The sequence below is a fragment of the Lynx rufus genome, unplaced genomic scaffold (assembly GCF_022079265.1).
Source record: "Lynx rufus isolate CCGP_SWC_20201006 ecotype Redwood Valley unplaced genomic scaffold, mLynRuf1.p SCAF_10, whole genome shotgun sequence".
NCBI lineage: Eukaryota > Metazoa > Chordata > Mammalia > Carnivora > Felidae > Lynx > Lynx rufus.
In genome coordinates this window covers 5752906-5761373 of record NW_025814824.1, presented here as the reverse complement: position 1 = coordinate 5761373, position 8468 = coordinate 5752906, and positions in this window count along the sequence as shown.

The window sequence follows — 8468 nt, the reverse complement described above, 5'->3', positions numbered from 1 at the left end:
TATGTTCACTGGCAGGTTGTGGTTTTAGAGACGTTTTACATTAAATTTGGTTAGAATTTGGGTTGACAGCATCTCATCTTAATTTGGCATGATTTTTGTTGTTGTTTTTCCTAGGACCCTCAAGCAAAGAGCTTGTATTTCTGCCCATGTAAAGATGCATCAATATAAATCACACTTGAAAGATAAATTCTGATAACTAAATTGTCAAAAATAAAAAACATCCATTTTTAGAGGAAGTAATCGCATAATTTAACTAATTTTCATTTTTGGCATATTCCCTTTTTGTATCGTCAAATTATAGTACATTTATTTCTTATAAAATAAATTTGTTTCCTACTTCTTGTAAGTAGAAACTACACTGGCACAAAATTTAAACAGAAATTAATAAATAATAATAAATGATAAATATATACATGTCATTTTCAATCCACCCATGGTAACATTTGTTACCTAGATTTCTTTTTTTTTAATGTTTATTTATTTTTTATCCATTCTGTTACCCTATGTCTTTTGACTGGAGCATTTAGTCCATTGACGTTTAGAGTAAGTACTGAAAGATATGAATTTATTGCTGTTATGTTACTTGTAGAGTTGGAGTTTCTGGTGGTGTTCTTCTGGTCCTTTCTAGTCTTTGTTGCTTTTTGGTCTTTATTTATTTGTTGTTGTTGTTTTTTCATCTTTTCTCCCCTCAGAGATTCCCCCTTAAAATTTCTTGCAGGGCTGGTTTAGTGGTCACAAACTCTTTTCATTTTTGTTTGTCTGGGAAACTTTTTATCTCTCCTTCTATTTTGAATGACAGCCTTGCTGGATAAAGAATTCTTGGCTGAATATTTTTCTGATTCAGCACACTGAATATATCCAGCCACTGCTTTCTGGCCTGCCAAATTTCTGTGGATAGGTCTGCTGCAGACCTGATCCGTCTTCCCTTGTAGGTTAGGGACTTTTTTTCCCTTGCTGCTTTCATGATTCTCTCCTTGCCTGAGTATTTTGTGAATTTGACTATGATATGCCTTGTTCCTGGTCAGTTTTTGTTGAATCTAACAGGAGTCCTCTGTGATTCCTGAATTTTGATGTCTGTGTCTTTACCCAGGTTAGGAAAGTTTTCTGCTATGATTTGCTCACATAACCCTTCTACTCCTATTTCTCTCTCTTCCTCTTCTGGGACCCCTATGATTTTGATGCTGTTCCTTTTTAGTGAGTCACTGATTTCTCTAATTCTTAAATTGCGCTCTTTTGCCTTAATCTCCCTCCTTTTTTCTGCTTCATTATTCTCCATAAGTTTGTCCTGTATATCGTTGATTCTCTGTTTTGCCTCATCGATCCTTGCTGCCATGGACTCCATTCAAGATTGCAGCTCAGTTATAGCATTTTTTATTTCATCCTGACTAGCTTTTACTTCATTTATCTCCACAAAAAGGGATTCTAATCTATTTTCGACTCCAGCTAGTATTCTTATTATTGTGACTCTAAATTTTGGTTCAGACATCTTGCTTGTATCTGTGTTGGTTAAGTCCCTGGCTGTCGTTTCTTCCTGCTCTTTCCTTTGGAGTGAATTCCTAGGTTTTGTCATTTTGAAGGGAGAAAAGGAATTAATGGGGTAAAAAAATTAAAATTAAAGTTAAAAAATATTAAAATTAAAAAATTAAAAACAAACACACACACACACAATCGCATAAATGATACTAGATTCTAGGTGTTTTGGTCTGGGTGTTGAAAGGGGCTTGATCCATCAGAGAAAAAAGGGGAAAGAAAAAAAAAGGAAATCGTTTGAAAATTTGGAAAAAATGAATACACTGAAGTAGACTACAGTGAAATGATGGAAGTAAAATAGAATTTGAAAAAATTTACACAAAAATACTAAATACACTTGAAAAAATTGAAAAGTATTTTTAATAAAAATTGAAAATAAAAATGAATGTTTTCTCTTTCTGTATTCAAGAAAAGGAAAAGAAACAAAAAAGAGAAAAAAGAAAAAAGAAAAAAAAAGAAAAGAAAGAAAATTGAATAGATGGACCAGCAAACAGACTGAAATACTACTGAAATTACTTGGTTTTCTCCTAGAGGTCAAACTACAAAGCGCTTTATAGTCTGTAAACTAAGCAGGCGGAGAGACTTGGGTTCCTGAAGAGCGAGGTTGGCCCAGTTGGGCGGGGCTTAGTGTAACGGCTCCGTTCTCCACTAGATGGCGCTGCTTAGCTTACCAGGGTGGATTGTTGTGGCACTTGTAGGTGCGTCTGTGCATGCGCGGGAGCGGCCAAAATGACGTCACCCAACTACCCAATCTCTAGCGTCAGAACTGTTCTTCCGGATCAGCAGTCGGCACCCGTCCTTCGTCTTCGGCTTCCATCCACTTCCCGCTTTTACACAGTCCGTGGCCGAACCCCAGGCAGCACCTCCCTCCTGAGTTTTGTCTCAGATGCGGCTGTTTTTCCTGACCCCTTACTTCTGAGGGACGGCGGCTGTGACCCGTCCTGCCCCCCCGCAGGAGGGTCTCACCGAGCGATGGCCGGGTGCCGGCCTCACCCGGGAACGTCTGCGGGACTGTGCTGCTGCCGACGCCCAGAGACGGCAGCCGGGTAGCAGCCCGCCCCAGAAAACGCTCGCGAGATAGGGTAACAGCAGCGTTTCAGGGATTGTGGAAAATCACAGCACACGTCTGGCACCAGGCTTCACCCTTAACGACCTTGTTCCAGCACCAGCGAACGTGGGTGTTCTCCCAGGTCCCCTGGGGCCTTGCCTTTGGGGGACCCACACAGCCTCTACCGGTGTGGCCCGAAGACCCCCGGACCCCGCTCTGCTCCTGGGGATTCGCCCTTCTCACCTGAGCACCGCCAGGTATCGAGCTGCGGAGTTTCAGACCCTGCGCGTCCCCCGTTTATAGTCTTAATGGAATTTAAACCCTCTCCTTTCTCCTTTCTCCCTTTTTAGTTCAGTCCCTCGGCTGTTTCCACTTTTCCACTTTCTCTCCAGCTGCTTTGGGGGGGGTGCTTTTCCCATATCCCCCCCTCCCCCAACATGCAAAAGCGGCTTCCTGCCCTCGCGGTTTCTCTCTCCCCCAGTTCGCCTCTCCGCGCCGCGTACCTGCTGAACTCTGTGGTTTCAGGTTGTGCAGATTGTTGTGTTAATCCTCGGATAAGTTTTCCAGGTGTGCAGGATGGTTTAGTGTCGGTCTGGCTGTATTTCACAGATGTGAGACACACAAAAAACTTCCAGGCTGTGCCACCATCTTGGCTCCTCCCCCCTTTAATGTTTATTTATTTTTGAGAGAGAGAGAGAGAGACGGAGTGCAAGCAGAGAGAGAGGGAGACATAGAATCTGAAGCAGGCTTCAGGCTCTGAGCTGTCAGCACAGAGCCAGACGCGGGTCTCAAACCCATGAACCGTGGGATCATGACCTGAGCCGAAGTCAGATGCTTAACTGACTGAGCCACCCAGGCGCCCGAGTTACCTAACTTTCTAAACACTCATATGTATGCAGCATAACTGGATCAGACCCCTTGTCACTTACTTTTGGCCCTTAACACCCCATGCCTGGTTTATAGATTAACGTAATTCATTTATTTTAATAACGGCTACAAGATGTTCTGTGGTCTGGGTATATCGCGTTTATGTAATGGATTCCCACTTGACGGAGATGAGATCAGCTGAGCTGGAAACAGGCACGTATATATTGTCTGGAGCCTTATCTACATTATCTGGAGGTTGAAGTTTGCAATGAATGAAGGAGTTTTGAGAGGATGCAATGAATGAAGAGGTCAGTGATGGGGAGATCTAAGGAGATCGAGCAAGGATGATCCTGGAGACAGTTGTGGGAGGGGAAGAAGGGGAGAGGAGGCTCTCCGAAAATCACAGCAAGTATCTTGCTCCCCACCCGACGTGTGTCACGTCACTGACAAGGTAGAAATTAATACTTGGGAAGCTTGGCCACTGTGAGATTGGGCTACTGCCTATGTCTGTAGAGCTGCACGTTGGAAAGTTTCAAACAATCTACAAATGGAAGACAGTTCTTGCGGTTCTCTTCACCTTGTAAAAGCAAACCTTGAGGATCCTATTTTTACAGATTTCTCAGATTTCAAAAAATATTTTTTAAAAAAATGTTTATTTTTGAGAGAGAGAAAGAGAGAAAAAGCACAAGTGGGGAAGGGGAAGAGAGAGAGAGGGAGACACAGAATCTGAAGCAGGGTCCAGGCTCCGAGCTGTCAGCACAGAGCCCGACGTGGGGCTTGAACCCATGAACTGTGAGATCACGACCTGAGCCGAAGTCAGATGCTTGACTGACTGAGCCACCCAGGCACCCCTAAAATTTTTTTTATTTGAATCCACCCGTTTTAGAGCAGAGGTAGCTAGAATGCATTGCAATTAAGAAAATATTCTCCACAATAAGAATTACCAGTATTTACTATATTCCAGACACTAACCTGTGTTCTCTAATCTTTAGGTCAAGTCTGAGGCAGTCTCATTAACCTACTAACTTCATTTTACCCACAAACCCAGTTTGTACATATGTGGCCTGAACAGGAAGTAATGCCTGCCAGACCCCGAAGCCCATGCCTTGTGACCATGCCTCGGGTATGCGCATGTTTAAACTATTTGAGAAAGCTGTGATGACAGATGCTTAGAAACATCTTCAGATACATTCACAGAACCAAATTATACTTAAAAATTTGGGGGGCACCTGGGTGGCTTGGTCGGTTAAGCGTCCGACTTCGGCTCAGGTCATGATCTCACGGTCTGTGAGTTCCAGCCCCGCGTCGGGCTCTGTGCTGACAGCTCAGAGCCTGGAGCCTGTTTCAGATTCTGTGTCTCCCTCTCTCTGACCCTTCCCCGTTCATGCTCTGTCTCTCTCTGTCTCAAAAATAAATAAACGTTAAAAATTTTTTTTTTTCTATTGATCTGTTTTTCCCTGGTTCTGATATTCCAGAGACGGGTGTCACTAACATGTTCCCATTTCACAGTGGGCGGCGGCTCTCGACACAGAACCCATGAGTCAGATAAGGTGACACTCTGCTCTTCCTCTCGACGTAGTACGTAAAGGTGTGATACTATTGCCATGTTGAATAGTGCAGATTGTACATCACGCCCATGGTACAGGCATTGCTGTTGTCTAACAAGCAACCCCCAAATCTCTGCAGGGAAGGTCACTTAACACAAAGTGTATTTCTTGCTTACATTTCAGCCTGTAAGCATGCAAGTGACCGAGTGACCTGACACTCCTTGAACCTTTTATCCAAAGGATCACTCATGGATCTGGGCTCTTTATGTGAGAAAAAAAATAATATAGGCACTTGTACGTAAAATGTCCCCACTTTCTGATTGCTGCCTCACGCTCTCGGCCAAGGAAAACTAGCATCACAGACTCGCCTTGGGTATGGATGCAGCTTGTTCCAACTGTTTGGTGTTCCTGAGCCCCCCATGGCTGCCTCCAACGTTGCAAGTGTTCCGTGATGTGTGATGTTTACTCCATGATGACCTCTCTTCTTGCAATTCATTTGTGTTCTGAAGAATGGCTTGCACCTGTAAGGCCGACAGAAGTGTGCGAGAAATAGCGCCAGACTTGCTACAAAAGAAGTATAGGGAATTGAAGAGTATGTAAAGCTCAATGGGCATGAAGGGACTGGGAGGACGGGCCAGCACGTTTTGGACTAGGAGCTCGAGGACACTAGGATTGGAGGCATGGAATGGTTCCAGAGGATCTGAGGTTTGGAATGGCCATCCTCAACATCCCTACGGGAGCCATGCTCTAACACCAGCGTGGAGCAGGAGTTAACATACATCGCCCGAGGAGACATCCCTGTGTGCTAGAAGCGGTTGGCTGTGTTTATTCTGTGCACCTGGCGTAGCCTCAGGCGCAGGAGACAGGAAGTTCTGGTAAAATGGTGGTTGTGAGTGATCCTTACCCACGTTGTCTGGTTCTAAAAAGTCATCTGCTCTGTCACTGTGGAGAATGGAATGCACAGGTTAAGAGCTGACAAAGACACTGTTGGGACAGCCTTTTCTTTGGTCTGGTGTATCTTCCTCAAGCTATAGGATGAGTGATCTTTGTTGCGTGCCAATGGCCCCTGGCCTTCAGTGTGAAGAGTGGTTTTTCTTGTCATCAAAATAACATGGGCTCATACCTTGTGCTCTGCACAAAAGATAGCATTGCATGGGTCATTCGATGATAGTTCTCAGAGGTTTAAAAATAATTCTGAAATCACTATAACAGATGACAGCTGTTGTCGGACATACCGTCGCTGATTGGTCTGCTTGTCGGGTGCCTGTGGTTTTCGGATGATGATTTCCTGACTCTCCAGATTTAATTACTGGGTTGTTTTGGATTTGGCCGTGCTCTGGGGTGTGTGTTGGCTTGTGTGCTGCTTGATGAATCTGAGTGGTGCTCACCGGGGTTACCATGTGGTTGAGCCTGGCTGATTCAGGGCAGAGGCAGGGAGCTGGGGGGCTGTCAGGAGAAGGGCTCCAAGGTGGCCTGGGCATGGTTTTCTGGCCAATAATTGCAGACGATCACAGTTAGCGATTATTTCTTTCTGGTGTCTCTGCCTAAACCAAGTTTTGCAATTTTGCATTAATATTTTTCTGTTTTCATTTTTATTTGTGTTATTTATTTAATTCAAGTATAATTAACATATGGTGTTGGTTGCAGTTGTACAGCACAGTGATTCAGCAATTCTACACATTTCTAAGAGCTCATCAAGATAAGTGTACTCTTAATTCCCTTTATTTTTACCCATTCTCCCACCAACCTCCTCTCTGGCAACCACCAGTTTGTTTTCTGCATTTACGAGTCTTACCGTCTGTTTGTTTCTTTTGTCTTTGATTGTTTATTTTGTTTCTTAAATTCCACACATGAATGAAATCCTATGTATATGTCTTTCTCTAACTTATTTAACTTGGCATTATACCCTCTAGGGGTTATACCCTTGGCATTATACCCTCTAGGTGCATTCATGTTGTTGTAAATGGCACTATATATATATACGTACATATGTGTATATATATGCCACATATATATATACATATATATATACACACGTATATATGTGTATATATATGCCACCACATCTTTATCCATTCATCTATGGATATACACTTGGTTGCTTCCATATCTAAGCATAAAGATACTGAGGTCTAACTGTTTCTTAGTCTTCATTTCCTTATGAAGGCTTTTGCATCATGTAAAACTTACATTAAATAAATTTGTATGCTTTACTCCTGTTAATTTATCTCTGTCAGTTTCAGTTTTAGACCTACCCAGGGACCCTAAGAGGGTTGACAGAAACTTTCCTTTTTTTATGTCAGCTATTTTTCTGTTATTAATTTTTATTCTCACCTTATTACCACCTAAGAATGTACTTTACATGATTGAATTTTGTTACTTCAGACTTATTATGATTTGTTTTGCAGTCCAGAATATGGTCTATTGTGTGCATTTCAGGGAAGCTTGTATTCTGCTGTTATTAGATGGAATATTCTTAAGTGTCAATTGGTTTAAGCTGGTTCATGGTGCTGTTCAGTTCACTTATACTGTATTTGATTTTCTGATTACTTTTTCTATCAGTTCCTCAGTGAGGAATGCTTAAGTCTCCACCTGAAATTGTGGATTTTTCCACTTTTTCTTTAAGATTTATCAGTTTTGGGGCACCTGGGTGGCTCAGTTGGTTAAGTGACTGACTTCAGCTCGGGCCATGATCTCACAGTCTGTGGGTTTGAGCCCCACATCGGGCTCTGTGCTGACAGCTCAGAGGCTGGAGCCTGCTTCAGACTCTGTGTCCCTCTCTCACTCTGCCTTTCCTCCGCTCATGTGCTGTCTCTGTCTCTCTCTCAAGAATAAATAAACATTAAAAAATTTAAAAAAATATCTATCAGTTTTTGCTCATATGTATTTTTTTATATAATTTTTTAATGTTTATTTATTCTATCAGCACAGAGCCTGAAGTGGGTCTTGATCTCACAAACCATGAGATGATGACCTAGGCCAAAATCAAAAGTTGGATGCTTGGCCAACTGAGCCACCCAGGAGCCCCACTCATATATATTTTTTAATTGGGTTGAAATTCATGCAACATAAAATTAACTATTTTATTTATTTATTTTTTTCTTTTTAAATTTTTTAACGTTTATGTATTATTGAGAGATAGAGAGAAACAGAGCATGAACATGCAGGGGCAGAGAGAGGGGGAGACACAGAATCTGAGGCAGGCTCTAGGCTCCAAGCTGTCAGCACAGAGCCCGATGTGGGAATCGAACCCACAAACTGCGAGATCATGACCTGAGCCGAAGTCGGATGCTTGACCGACTGAGCCACCCAGGCGCCCCTAAAATGAACTATTTTAAAGTGAAAAATTCAGTGGACTATAGTTCATTCACAATGGTGTGCAATTAGTACCTCTATCTTGTTCCAAAACATTTTTATCACCCCAAAAGGAAATCCCATAGGTATTAAGCATTCTTCTATCTCCTTGCTCCTCAGCC